This window comes from Stylophora pistillata, chromosome 8 (assembly GCF_964205215.1).
Source record: "Stylophora pistillata chromosome 8, jaStyPist1.2, whole genome shotgun sequence".
Taxonomy (NCBI): domain Eukaryota; kingdom Metazoa; phylum Cnidaria; class Anthozoa; order Scleractinia; family Pocilloporidae; genus Stylophora; species Stylophora pistillata.
This window is the reverse complement of record NC_142526.1, coordinates 20,718,774-20,733,773: the sequence shown is the minus strand read 5'-3', so window position 1 is coordinate 20,733,773 and position 15,000 is coordinate 20,718,774. Positions and strand designations below refer to the sequence as shown.

The 15,000-nt window shown below is 37.4% G+C and overlaps 2 long non-coding RNA genes across 5 annotated transcripts in view; both read right to left on the bottom strand.

Moving 5' to 3' along the window:
- LOC111324239 (uncharacterized) overlaps positions 1-1,351 on the bottom strand; it is a 3,407-nt gene extending 2,056 nt beyond the window's left edge. For both annotated transcript variants that reach the window (XR_015990657.1, XR_015990658.1), the window contains exons 1-3: positions 1,149-1,351; positions 939-970; positions 1-532 (exon numbers count right to left, since the gene is read on the bottom strand). The exon at positions 1-532 is cut by the window's left edge. This is a non-coding gene — a long non-coding RNA (uncharacterized LOC111324239). The remainder of the gene's footprint in view (positions 533-938; positions 971-1,148) is intronic.
- The window catches only part of LOC111324237 (uncharacterized), a 15,253-nt gene extending 6,033 nt beyond the window's left edge, over positions 1-9,220 (bottom strand). The window contains exons 1-4 of one of the 3 annotated variants that reach the window (XR_015990655.1): positions 6,532-7,597; positions 6,002-6,077; positions 5,607-5,834; positions 4,243-5,509 (exon numbers count right to left, since the gene is read on the bottom strand). This is a non-coding gene — a long non-coding RNA (uncharacterized LOC111324237). Of the gene's footprint in view, positions 1-4,242; positions 5,510-5,606; positions 5,835-6,001; positions 6,078-6,531; positions 7,598-9,039 lie in introns of those variants that run through there. The other 2 variants (XR_015990656.1, XR_015990654.1) reach the window with 2 other exon arrangements.
- Between the last annotated feature and the right edge of the window lie 5,780 nt (positions 9,221-15,000).

Genomic DNA, 15,000 nt, shown 5'->3' with positions numbered 1-15,000 from the left:
GTTGTCTGTTTGTTCGTTTGTTGGTCGTGGGTGTTTATAGTGTAGGGTGTACCGGCATCTGCATTCGTCAAGTGCTTTTTGGTATGGAGGGGTGGCTTGGTCGAAATCTTTAACCAAAATACAATCACGATCAGTTACAGCTGCATGAACAACACCAAACAGATCATCGAAAATCACAACAAACACATTTTAAATCCCCCCCAACACATTGACGACATCGCAGATGGCACCAATACAAAAGACAAAAAAAAATTTGCAACTACCGACAAGAGAACAATTGCCTACTTAACAGAAACTACCTCCAAACAACAGTTATCTACCAAGCCACCGTCACATGCAAGGACAACAACACTACTGAAACATACATTGAACTCACAGAAAACGACTTTAAAACTAGATACAGAAACCACACCGCATCTTTCCGACACATAAAACACAGAAACTCTACCGATCTCAGCAAACACATCTGGTCTCTCAAAAAAAGTAACGTTGACCACTTAATTTCGTAGTACATCCTTTCATCTAGATCAACCTACAGCAACACAAGTGAAAGATGCAACTTCTGCCTAAAAGAAAAACTACCCATCATCTGCGGAACTGAATAATCATCACTCAATAAACATAATTAACTTATGTCCTCATGCCGCCACAGAAACAAAGCATCACTGCGCAATAACTTAACAAAGTACTTAAATTCACCACCACGCCTCTTGTGCAAATTTGTAAAGTATATAAATTATGGTAACGAATATTCTTTTCAATAAAGTCCCCCACCTGATAAGTGAGCAATCACAAAACAGGCTTGTAGGGATAAAAAGATAACATTACCAGAAATCGGAGACATCGATCATATTTCACCTCACCAAGCCTTTAAAGATGGCGGAGAAACGATTACAAAGAAATGTATAGGATAAAAAATATATATCCTAATTACTGACCTGTAAAAGAGGATGACCATCTGCCATCGCTCCTAAAACAAAGACGACATCCTTGTGATACTAAAAATATTGTTCGGTGGTTGATTTTTAAAAGAAAAGTTCGGACAAATGATGATTCAAGATTTGACCTAAAAGAGACTCAAAATGTCTCACAAGTTCTCAAATGTCGTCAAATATTACCCGAGGAATGTTCAAATTTGGACATCAAACCTTGAATGAATTTATTTTCCATCGCTCTCCACATCATTGTCTAAGAACAAACTTTCAATAACCACCAGAATTTTCCTGTAGATCGACTAAAAAGTTCGAACAAATCAACGCATAAGAAGAGTGATAATTCAGTTATTTATCCAACATGTCCCTAAGAAGAGACGCGTCATAACAATGCAAAAAATATAGAAAACGTCCGCCGTATCGGCACTTTTCCTTCTTTGTTTTAGAATATAGCGATAGCGAGGCATTTTCATGTGGAAGTACGCTGGTCTTAAAAACAGCAGTCCACTGTTTTCAATACCCAAGAACCATCTCAGTCCCTTCGCGCGTGGGTCGCGTGCGTGATTGTATTTCTGCTTGGAAATTATTATTTAAATATTACGACATTGCTGTAGCATCTGCAGCGCATTTGTTTACTTGTTTTTAAGTTCAAACCATGTCTGATTTCTTAAGCGATCGTGAGCAACAAAAAGCTGCGGCTAATCTTCGAATTAGCAGACCAGCAAAAAGTTATCGCAGCCGAGAGGATGTCGACGAATCTCAGATTCCCTTGTCAGTCGAAATACCGTATTTTCTCCCAAAAGAATGGCAGGACAACGTTGACAAGAGCGATCCTGAAGTGAACACTCGTAACTACATCACTCTTTTTAATGATTTGATCCCCGGGCACTGCGCCCGAATAAACCAAGAGTCAGGGCAACGAATCAATAACAACTTGTCAAAACAAGCCGGGTCAGTAAGAAGCAAGTACAGAAATGCCAAGAATAGTCGAGAAAGGAATCAACTCAATCAAAAAAGTCTTAAAGTTAGCATTTCTGAACATGAACTTGTATCACTCAAAAGTGTTGAAGAAGAACTTATGGGCTCAAGACAAGAGATTCAGGAGTGGAAGGAAAAAATTGAAGACCTGGAAGATCAAAAGAAAGAACTAGTGAGAGAAATGAATGAAGCCCTGAAAGAAACGGACGAACACCTGAAGGAAAAAGATAAGGACATAACTCAATTAAGAGGACAAAACGATGAGTTGTTTCAGCACATAAATAAGCTCGAGGAGAGGCTGGGGGAGTTGGGTGCACTGGGAAGAAGCTGGGTGATCTTTGCCAAAGTCAGAGGTCCAGGCAACTAAAAGCACTAAAAAGTAGAGCAGAAGTGGCACTTTGGTTCATGAAGTCGTATGGATTGGAATTGAGTTGCCTCAAAGGTGCGGATGCCAAACATGGCACACCATATATGCTTCATTTTGACAGTGAAAAGTCTGCCGTACCCACACCCACACCAACCAGCATTACAGATGAGAAAGAGGAAAAACTGGAACAAGTCCTCTTTCTTTTAGATAAATTCTGTGCAAGTGATGAACTTTATCATGAACTAACAATGATGTGTGATGACCTCCCAAAGTCTTATTTAGTCAAACAAAAGCGAAATGAACTTAACAAGATTTGCACAATTCAACCTGTTCCTGGCCAGTACCCAGGTGCCCAGATATCTTTCTCTGAGAGACACTGATTGAACATGTGAGAGAACTTTTAAAAAATAATCCACAATATGACCTAAATGAACCTGTGAAAGTCAAGATCAGTGGTGATGGGGCAAAAATGTCCTGGAGCACTAATTTCATGATCCTCTCCTTCTGTCTTCTTCAAACTGGTGAAAAGGTGATGTCCTCTAAAGGCAACAGAACCATAGCAATTGTCAATGGCCCAGAAAAGTATGGCACCATGGTAAACTCTTTCAGATCAGCCATCGATGAAATCAACACTACTTTGGAAGCTGGCTCAATTGAGGTTGATGGGAAAGAGGTGAAAATTGAAATGTTTCTGGGAGGAGATTATAAGTTTCTTCTGATGGCCATGGGTCTTAGTGGTGCCACATCTACTTATGCTTGTCTTTGGTGCCTTATTCACAGGTGGGATAGATGGAACACTGAAAAACCAATCGAGCACTACCTCTCCACAGAAATGAAAAGGACTCTGTCCAATATGAAATCTATGCTACCCCTTAGGAAATTTTCTGTTATAAACAAGCCCCTTTTAAATATTGAACTAGACCATGTCATTTTGGATGAACTCCATCTGATGATGAGAAAAACAGACCGCCTACTTGAAAACGTAATAACTGAAGTTATGGAAGGGACAGCAATGCTGACCTCAGAAAGGGAAGGGGAGAGAAGAAAGGTGTGTACCTAGAGTCCCTTGTCAAGGCTATAAATAATATAGGAATTCCTTTCTCCATCTGGGAAAAGAAGAATGCAGACAGGAAAGGAAGTGGATCTTATGACTGAACAAGTCTAATTGGATCAGATAAAAAAAAGCTTATGGAATTTCTGCCAGCACAACTGCAACAAAAAGATGTCCTCTTCCCTGAAACGAAAGATGTTGTAATTCAGCTGTGGTCTGACTTCAACGATCTCTACAAAATCATAAATTATTACAACACAAATGCTGAACAGTACCTTGAGGTCTCAGAAAGGGGGAAGAAATTCATAAATCTGTTTTGTTCACTTGCTAACGGAAGCATAAAATATGGAAAGGACAGAGTCACACCTTGTATGCATTCACTTGCCTACCATGTGCCACTTGTCACCAAAACATTTTCATCAATTAAGCAGTTCACAGGGCAAGGTGTAGAAAAAAATAATGATGATGCAAAAAAAAATTTTTTTAAGAAGTCTAATAAGTGGGATGCTGCTAGAGATGTTCTACTTCTGGAATCCCGACAACTGTCTTTGCAGGGCCATGAGAGAGAAGCGAAGATATGAAAAGAAACAGGATTGTTACTGGAATGAAGGCATTGTTCAATCAAGAAAAAAGAGGCAACGATCACAAGTAACTTTTGTGGAACCATCTGACCAAGAACCAGGCCCTTCAAGTGCAGCTTTGTATCACAATGAGGGAGATCTTAATAAACTTAGTGTGGCTCAACTCCATAAGAGGATCAGAACAAAGAAAATTCAAGTAAAGGGGCTAGCAAAATTTAAAAAATGTGAGTTAATTGAGGTGCTAAAAAAGGCCTAGTGAATCAGTCAGCATAATTTATGCAAAGAACTTAGATTAAACAAGCCATTTGACTGTAATTCAATAGGAATAGAAACAGTTGTAAGATACAGATGTATTCATGTTATTTTCTGAAAAATTAACAGTGAGCCGTTACCATTACCAATGTAAATGTAGCAGAGAAATTTTGGTTAAAATGGTTTTCATCTACTTTGCTTCTCAATTTCTTTCCATGACAATGAATAGTGATAATAATAATTATTATTATTATCTACGTTGATTAAAAAGAAATCTACAATCAAACCACATTAAAACCATTTTAACCTGAATTTCTTCTTGAACATTACTTTCAAATTATTATACAAATGGCTGTTTTACTTCTCTACATCTCTGGCATAAGTAATTTGTTCAAGCCAGCTAGCAATCTATCCCATTAACTCAGGATAATAGCTGACCCCAGCCCCCTCCACATTAAAAAAACAAGTTTGACGAAATGAGTAAAATAAAATGTACCGAGACATTTTCATACAAGCATAATGAACACTATGTCTATATTAAGTTGACAATATGTTATATCATAATTATATTTGAATTATTTTCATTCCAGACTTGAAAAAATTAATTCATCGTTTCATTGCTACAGTTCTGATTCGTATGTTGCTAGATGTAAAAAAAACTTCATTTAAAAATAGTAATAACAATAATAGTGTTCATTATTGTTTATTTTTACATTGGATTAAATATTAAATCTATCGCATGCCCTCCTATTCACTGTAATAATAACATTTTAAACTGGAGACATTGGTGCCTGTTTAAGTTTACCATTAGAAAAGATGAAGCGTTTCTTGGTAAACTTAAGTACCGGTTTTAATTTAAGGGGGAAACTTATAGCAATACCTTGCCCAAGCTCATTCAAATAATAGTACCAATAAGAGGGAAGGCAAAACCTACTAAAATATGTGATTTCATATACCATTGAAATCCCATCCCCTGACAAGGTTCCACGACCTCTAAATATATATCTAAGGATATCGTGATCAACTGGAATTTCTGCTGAGTAGGTGGCTTTCACAGCCTTGCTTTTAAGAATGCCTAATATTGCTTCAGTAAAAACAACAGCAGCCTTCTCTAGTTGTTCAGTGTTAATCTTTGGATACGGGTAACCCCTGTCAGATTTAGTTTAGAGAGAAAACAATTAGAATTATTGTTTCTAAGGCCACTGTAAAAAGTTAACCAATGAATTATTCAATTTAGCCTAATTCAAAATTCATTTGACCTGATTAAATCATTAGACAAGTGGGTAGAAGGCTCCCAAGGGCTTGTCCAAGCCGGCCAATCTTTCCACTTTACTAGATACTCTTCATCCTGCATAAAATTGAAATAAGACAACCAATTTAGCCCTTGGGGTAAAACAATGAACCCAATAAAATGATTACTGAGCGTCATTTGAATTCAGTCGCACCTTTTTACTCGAGGATTTCCGCTTGCTGATAAGCCTCTCCACTTCATATAATTTTGCCCCAGGTTTATATTTCCTTTTGCCTTTCGAAGCTGTTTCAAAATCCGCAGAAGAAAGAATATTTAGCGCAACATAATCCCCACGATTTGTGCCTGATGACGATCGCGCCATATTGTTTTGCAATCTAACACCTCTGGGCATGCTCAGTAGAACTTTGAGTACACCGCAGACCTGAAGTATAGCGAGAATGAAATGTCTTGGATTTCTGGTAATGTCTTTACATTTTTCTACTCAACATACACATACAATTATTGTATACATATATAAATATGCAGAAATTGTATCTTTAGAATAGGAATGAGGGTTGTAATTTATGATTTCTATAATTGTCTACTTACGTGCAACCTGAGTGGCACTTGGGCAAGTGCACTGACATCCAGTGGAATGTGTACATTGTGTAATGTGATTGAAGTTCTGAAAAAAAATTGTAAAATTAGGTTGTGGGTGAAGTTATCAAAAAACATACATATATCTTATGAACCAAGCATGAGGGCTGTACTGGGAGAATATCCGCCTGAGGTCTTGACAGTACAGACCGAGCGCAGCTCGGTCTGTACAAAAATGACCGAGGGTCGATATTCTTCCAGTAAGGTTCCGAGCAAGCTTGGTTAATAAGAGATTTATTATACGACTGAAGTTCAAAGGAACACAAGTGCGGTATCAATCGGGACCATTTGGGACCATTCCGGACAGTGCCCGGTCCAATACCAAGAGAATATTGACCGGCAATAGAGCATTTTGATTGGTTGATTTTAGTTACCGGCCCTGACTGCCCGAGTTGTGTAATGATAAACATTATGGAGACACCATAATTTACAAATGAAGCATACTCCCTGAAGGAAGGAATTACTACTCAGTCAATTCTCACCTAAAACAATTTCATTAACTGCATGAAGAATTGTCATTTGATGTCTCTTATTGGTCCATGTATCTCATGTGTATCTGAAAAAAAAAATAAAACAGCAAACAAAATAATGTCATTCATAACACTTAGTGGTCATATGATAAAATACTTATTGACTGAGCTTTGTCAGGCTGAAGGGGAAAATATCTAGCTCCAGTCATGATGCACAGACCTTGAGCCACATATTATCCTGTACAACCCTCCCACTTAGTCAATAAGTACATATTATTTTTTTTTTCTCAGCTCATGAGTGGGTGGTATTCTATAAATCCTGCAATCTGATTGGTTCTGAGAGCAGGCACTATTCTCCCATCCAGCCCACTCACAGTGGGCAGTGTCTCTTTTGCACCGAGTCACTTTGCAGAACATCTCAAGCTTCATTGCAATTTTTTGCAAATATATCTCAATTTGCCAGCTGGGCAGAATTTTTAAGCAGACTTTGGTCACAACCTTTTGGTGATTAATATCATTAATTCTCTTTTCTCTCTCATTCTCAAATCATTTTGATTTTTCCACAAAAATTGAATTCAAAATAAATTTTGTGGTACTAAATTTATTTTTAAAAAGATTGAAGCCTGGCCTAAAAACATTTTGTTATTTAATAATCCTCCACAAAGAGTAACTCAGAAAGTTAGAATGAGAGTTAGTTGCAGTTGACAATTATGTTAATCAATGTGACTCTCGTTCATTAATATCTGAATTCTTCAATACAATTCGTTCATTTTTGAAACGTTGCATGAAGTTTTAAGTTCCTCTAGCCTATAAATACACTTTAGCCTGTTCTTTACAAGCCCCTTGAATTTGGATATTTCTACCATAAATTTCAAAGCAGAAACCAAAGGAATTCGATGAATACAAGTTGCATCAAATCCCCTTATGTCTAGCTGGAAAGAGTCTCATTGACTTCAATTTATCGGTGGAAGAAAGACAAGATTTGCACATATCATTGCAGAAAATAAACAAGCAGACTGACAACTCCAAACCATACATTTGCATTCACTTACAATTTGACTTTCCATGACATTTTAAAAAGGAACAGAGGTAAATCTTCAAAGTTTAATCGTTGTTGGAAATAAACAATATTTTCTGTAAGATCTGTGAGTATTTTTTTCTTTAATATGGAGATCGTCACATAGTCATTCACTCATGTGTGTTTGTCATACCAGTACTGTTGTTTATTTAAAAGTGTACATGTGCTTTTTCCCTCTTCAATTGACAGGTGTCACATAAGGACAGTTATTTAATATCAAAAAATGCTTCAAAGTTTACTCGAAAGCCCTTTAAGTTGCCTTTACCAATAAAAATGTCTGGGTGAAAGCTCTCTCTTTTATTTGAATAATGTCTGTTTTCTTTATAATCCACTCCCTAAAAAATTGTTAAGTTTATGGAGGATTTTCCTTTAATTAAACTCGTAATTGTAGCCCTAAATCATTCAGGGACTTTCAGCAGTTGTTTTGTTACGTGTTAGAAAAAAATAAAAATGTTATTCACCAGCATAGGTCAGTCTGTATTGGGAGAAACTGTGCCCTCTATCTTAAGTACCTCTGTCTTGAAGACCTTGGGCACAATTTTTCCCAATACAGACCTCCCATCCAGTGAATAACATATAATTTTATGTCATACAGATGGCAAACTTTTATCCAAATGTTTGTTTTGGTATTTATAATTAAAGTCACATCTCCCATTGTTAATTACCAGAAAACTAGACCCTGCTGGAATAAAATCAGGTGCCAAACACAAACCATGCCAACAGATTAACATAAAGGCAAGATTTCCGTACAAGTCCATACTTCACTAAGCATACAGTTCTTTGGTAAAAGAAAACAATGCCAATAACTATGATTACATGTGGGACTACATGCTTCGTGTTCTAATAATATACATGAAAAAATTTCTCAGTTCTGATTGGTTAAGATGAATGCAGTTTTGAGTTAATTCAGTGCAGAAGAGAGTTAATTCAGTGCAAAGAAAGAAACAAACCAGACATTCTGATTGGTCAGAATGATTGGTCAATGCCAATGTCAAGGTCAATGTCACTTGCAGGGTTTAATAAATTATTTTTGCACGTGATGTGGGCTTTTCTTCTGCGTAGTTATGAGAAGCTACCAGGTATTTTTTCATGTATATTATTAACAGATAATCACATGATTTTCTCGTGCAATTTGGAATAAATAAGCACTTGTAAATTTTTTCAAAGACCACAAATTGCACTCGCCCTACGGGCTCATGCAATCTTGTTAGTCTTTGAAAAAATTTACTCGTGCTTATTTATTCCAAATTGCACTCGAAATCATGTGATTACCTATACGAATAGTATGGGCGTATACGGAATTCTCTCCACACCATCTGGTGCACATGCACACAAACATTGCGTTATACCTGCTTGAGAAAAGCTGAAGCAAATATTTTATGGAAAGCATAAGTTACATTGTTGTGTTCTTGTGAAAGAAGTTTGAGCGAACTACAGTTTACCTTCAATTCTACGGTGTTGAGTGGCGTGCAATATGTAAACGATTATGACTGATTCGTGAAAGTACTTAAAACAAGCCAGTCGGTATTTGCTAAGGATTCAACCTCGCATGAACACCATAAAACAGAGTACAACAGTAAATAAACGGACGGAGAAAATAGTACGCCAAGCATGCGCAACATCATCGATGGCATCCTCGCAGAGACTCGTGGGAAGAACAGTAAGGCTGAACCGCCACGCTGGTGTAGTAAGATAGATCGTGGCGCAAAAAGAGGAATTTACTTAATGTAATAACTCTAAACCAAGTAGCAGTTGTTTCCGATCGCTTTTTCTTGGTGAAACAGGAGTTAACAAAAGAAAAATATTTAATGGGGGTTCAAACCTTGACTCCGGAAACACAGAATTATTTTCTTCACTATGGCCTAAATAAGCTATGAAGTTTTTTTTTTTTAAGAAAAGTAAATCTTAAATACTTGTAACATGCGATCCTGTCGTTTAAAGAATTCTAGTTTCAGATGCGCAGTAGAAAAAAATCAACCGAACGGGACCTTACCCTGGATCAGCTTGTACTTTAATAGGAGGTAACCTTGTTCGCCTGCAGCCTTAAATTCTCCTTTCTTACCTTCCATCCTCGTTCAACCTTTCTCGAGCCTTTTCATGATCTTACTATTTTACTTTTGACTTTAAATATCCATTTAAACGAATTTCAAAAACTCCAGATAACATATCACGTAATTTATCAATCTCGATAGATTGAGTAATTATTCCTTCTTTTCAATTTCTTTGACTTTTTCAATCAACACCTTACTAACTGTATAACCAAAAGTGATTAAATATAAACATTCTGCTTTATCAGAGTAAAGGAAATTTATTGCAATAACTTGTTTAAGTTTTGAGAACCGGAAAAAATAGGCGACCCTTGACTAAAGTTTCCGCATCTCTTGGCCAGGCTTTGGAAAATTGATGAATAAAATTGATGAATAAAACTGTCAATTTTTTGTAGCGAAGTATGTTGCGGAGAATTTTAGTTTCAAGTAGCGACTTCAGACATTCCCAGTCTCTTGATCCTTTCCAAAGTGTTAAAAGCAATCAAAACGAAACTGTACGAGTTTTTTTTTGTTTAATCAGATTTATTGACAAGTTGCAGTGTCGAATTCTCTTGCAAAATAAAAGAACCGCACGATTTCCATCGTTAATGGTCTTATAGCCGATCACCTCAGTACCTGTAAGGGCGTCGACATTCATGTTCTGTCCGGGCATATTTGTATCTTTCTTGCTTCTTCACAGCGCATTTTGCGCATTTGAAGAAGAGGAGAGCGATGAGAAATTTGCTATGGTAAGATTTGATACGTTTGTTTGAGAGAGCGAAAAAAAAAAGAAAAAAAACCAAAAACAAAAAAGCGAAAAAAAAGTGGGGACACATTGTGGCCCTATACCTGAACGGACACAAAATTCGCCTCGAAGAATCCTCAACCACATTTTTAAAATTTTCTGGCAACTTATGTCATGGATAAGGCCATTATGCGGTTGATTACACAAAAGACACAGATGTGCTGTAAATTTTTAATCGGTACTTCACTCTTCATTAATAACAAATTTCAGAACGACAAGGATTTCCTAGCAGTTTTTAGAATCTCCTCACAGACATTCATTGTTATATAATCGTATTTGTGTTATTTTCTTTTCCTAGAACTACCTTTCGAGCTGCAACTATCTATCACAAACCAGATCAAGATACATCGACCAAACTGACGCCGTGAAAAAATTCCAAAAGTTTTTTTGGTTTACCAGCCACTGGCAAGTTAGATGAGGAGACCTTGGACGAGTGAAGAAACCGCGATGTGGGAACACAGATTTCAACGCAAACGGCCAACCTCACCGACAGAAAAGGTACTCTACCTCGTGGGACAAATGGCAAAATAGTAACCTTAAATACTACCTGACGAATGGAGAGGATATGTCAGCTTCTGACCAGGCACGAGTAATAGCTAAGGCATTAAAAATGTGGAGTGACGTCACGCCTCTAAGGTTTACCAGGATATGTAGGACTAGCGACGCGGACTTCTGACTCAGGTTCTATTCAGTCTCCTTGCTAAGTTTCTTTTTCGTCAACTACAATCCGTTTTAACCTTCCATATCCTTCAGCATCTCTATTCCTTCTGGTTTTATTATTAGCTATCATCTGTTTTCTATCCTACCAAACTAATCTTGTTCTGTCTCCTTTTTTGTCGAGGTAGTTTTTAGTTTTTCAATTTCTAAATAGGGCACAAAATGGTGACATGGATCCTTTGAAACCTTTATCTGTATACCACAAGGTGCCCTTGGCAACATCTATTCACAACTTAATGTTGTCATATAGACATGTATACCAATACATAAATTTATCGTTGGAATGTTTTTAGCTACATTTTCGATGGGCATTTTTCGCATAAGAGAATCCAGCTTTAAAGTTTGAATCTCAAAATAAATTAATTTAAGGGAGTAGTCATTATTTAGCACTGGGAGGGGAGAGGGGAACGGAGTTGGAATCAGTCGTCTCTAACAGAATTTAAATGGGGGATTTGTAGAAAATTGACTGTCAACTGGGGAACAATTATATTGTGACACAAACAAAATCTTCCCCCCCCCCCCACGGTGAAAAATAACCGTAAATTAATCTATTCTTTCGCAGTTTTGGGAAAAGAAGTAATCAAGGCGTTCAGGGCGAAGGAATGTGCCATGTACCCTTTGATGGCAAAGGAAAAGTTCTCGCTCACGCTTTCTATCCCCGAAATGGCCACATACATTTCGACGATGATGATAAATTTAGTGAGACTGGGTCATTTTGGACAGGATTCAACAGTATTATTCACTTTGCTGTGCACGAGATTGGCCATGCGCTGGGACTGTACCACTCCGATGTTAAAGGTGCAGTGGTGAGGCCAACACCCAGCCGAGGAACTCCTAAACTGCATAAAGATGACATCGATGGGGTTAGGTCCCTTTACGGTAAATGATCTTTTGATGATCCATATAAATCGTATTTCAAAGGATCTTTGAGGCACTGCGCTTTTTTCGGTTAAGTACAAATTTGGGAATTAAAGTACGCAACGTTTAGTAGGTGGAAATGGCGCGAATTACAATTAAAGGCTTGAAATAGTAACAGCACTTTCAAAATGTTTAGAATATGTCTCTAATACACCTTAAACACTCGTGCTTTAATATCAGTAGTGCTTAAAATAATCGAGTACAATTTATCGGTCATTCTTCAACAGTATTCTATAAGTATCTTCCTTCGCCTGTAGAATAGTGTCGTATTTCCTTAAGTTTTGTTTCTTCCTTTCTTTTCAGGTCGTTAGTTTCAACTCGGCGATGCAAACATAAGTTAAAGGGAATCTTCAAATGTTGTTCCAACTGGCAATAAAAGTGTTTGCTGTCAAAAAGGATGTCCGAGTTTTTTCTGAAATAAATTAGTAATGCTATAGCCTTAACTACTAACTCTCTCCCCTCTGACCCCTCCCTCTCCGATTTTCCGTTTAGTCAGAAGTACAGATATACATAGGCATCATAGACACTTTACGACTGAATGCTGTAAAGCCAAAGCCAAAGTAATCACAACAGCCAATGAAGAACAGAGAAATATCCCAAAGAGCCAATGAGAATAGAAAACAAAAAAACCAACCTCGTGACGGGGACGGGCCAATGAGAATAGAAACAAAATACCAACCTCGTAACGGGGATGGGCCAATGAGAATAAAAAACGAAAAAAACCAACCAAGTGACGGGATGGGCCAACGAGAATAAAAAACAAAAAACCAACCTCGTGACAAGGACGGGCCAATGAGAAAAAAAAAATAATAATAAAAAAAACTCTCAAGACGGGGAGGCCTTTTCAGGTTTGATTAGGTGGCGCGAGTTCTTATTGAAAAGTGGATAAATCTAAATTCAACAGCAAAAACTTGCATCTGATTGTTTCTACTTGCAAGCTTCTGATTTTTTTTGCTCATTTCGTAACCTACTTAAACCCTCAGGTTTTACCAACCTTGAAGTTCACGAGTTCATCATATCTTTTTGAGAGAAGCAGATAAATCTGGTCAAATTAAGTTGCAATTTATATTAATTTTCCTTCAGTTAAATACCCTTTCGGCAATCGTATTCAATCAGCTGGACAGCTGAACTTGCGAGTAACTTAAAAAGAGAAGAATCATAATTCAGAAAAATCATAAGAGGAGAATCATAAGATTCTGAATTGAAGCTAAAGTACATAATTAAGGAACATTGTAATGTCTTGTAGCACGGAAGTGAGCCTGTGAGTTTTTCAAATGAGTTCACAAGATGGTAACTAATTGCTTTAGTTTTCATAAGAACTGGTTTAAATCTTTCACGCTTTAAAGGGCTGGAGATACAGGATATTCATAACATCTCGCTAACTCAGAGGAATTAAGCCAAAGAAAATTAAAAAGCCAATTTATTTCAACCCCGGCCAACTGATCATTTATTCATTTATTGAAAAGAAACTTTATTTCTTAAACAGTAGAAAGCCGCAGAGTTGATAAGTGCAATTTTATTACGGAACTTTCTGAATTAATTAATAAACAAAATTCCAAAATTAAACTTTCGTTTAAAAGCCTCTCGAATGTTATTGCTTTGGAATATGGATTACGATTCTTTGTAAAGTTTCATGTACCAATTATCCACCGCTTAGTCTTAGCAAAACGAGACATTCTAGAACTCTATAAGAGCCACTCTGCACAACAGTTTTTGATGGGATGGGCGACACGTTTAGCCACGCTTTTTCACTGCGGAATGGACGGATTTATTTTGATGATGACGAAACTTTACTGAGGATGGAAGTTTCTGGAGTAAATCCCGAAGCCTGGTTTGCGTCGCTGTTCACGAAAGCGGCCACTCCTTGGACTTATGTCAGTCATGATTCCTGAGATGATGCGAGGTGCCCCGAAGTTGTCCAGGGACGACATCGCCGAAATACAATATTTTTAAGTTTGAAATTTCTTAAATGAAGTCTAAAGAGTGTTTTATTTTCGTTTTCCTCTTTTGTGTTTTTTTTTATCTTATTCCCAAATGTTTTTTGTTGGTTTGTACTGTTTTCTGTTTGTTAAGTATAAAGATTAGCTAAGATAGGTGGGTAAAAAGGTGAAGTCTGTACTGGAGCAAGTAGCCCATCCAGCTGGTGCCTATTCTGGTTTACACGACATGAGGCAACTAGGAGCATTACTGCTCCCCCCTTGGATGGGATGCCAGTCAAATGCAAGGTCCCAGCATTTCATCAGCCCTTCTCAGTGGCGGATCCAGGGGAAGGGTCCGGGGGATCCAGACCCCCCCCCCCATCAAACCTGACGCTTACACTTTTGAGACAGGATCGTATATCACTTTTAACTGGCTGATTTTTTAATGAATCCAAATAAACGGTGAGCGGCCAAGGAATTATAACGTGCAACCGCCACTGGTGGGAGGGGGTGTGGGGAGAAGTAATTTGCATCAAAGAGTCCAACAGTCCTTTCTGAACCAAAGTTTGGACCCCCCAATCAAAAATTCCTGGATCCGCATCTGCTTCTTTGACGACTCTGAAGACTTGATTGCTTGATTCAAGCAAATTTCCAGGACTATCCAGACCCTGTAGTCTTTTATAAGACTTTCCAGTCCTAAAAAATGTCAAAATAAAATTCCAGGACTTTCCAGGTTATCCTGGACCTTTATGAACCCTGTAGAAAAGATAAGATTACTCTTAAGTTACTCAGCCAAATCATAGTCATTATCTGTGAATCAATTACAAAAATTGGAACATGTAGTTCAAACAATAGACAATAAGAATATTCTCTCAGAGCACATGTTCAGAAGTATGAAGTCATCTTTGACAAGATGCCTGCTTCTTTTCAGATGCTGCTTATCTTGAAATCTGCTACTTAATGATCATACATAAATGATGTACCGCCATTTTTGTCTTTTTTCATTGTTATCAATAA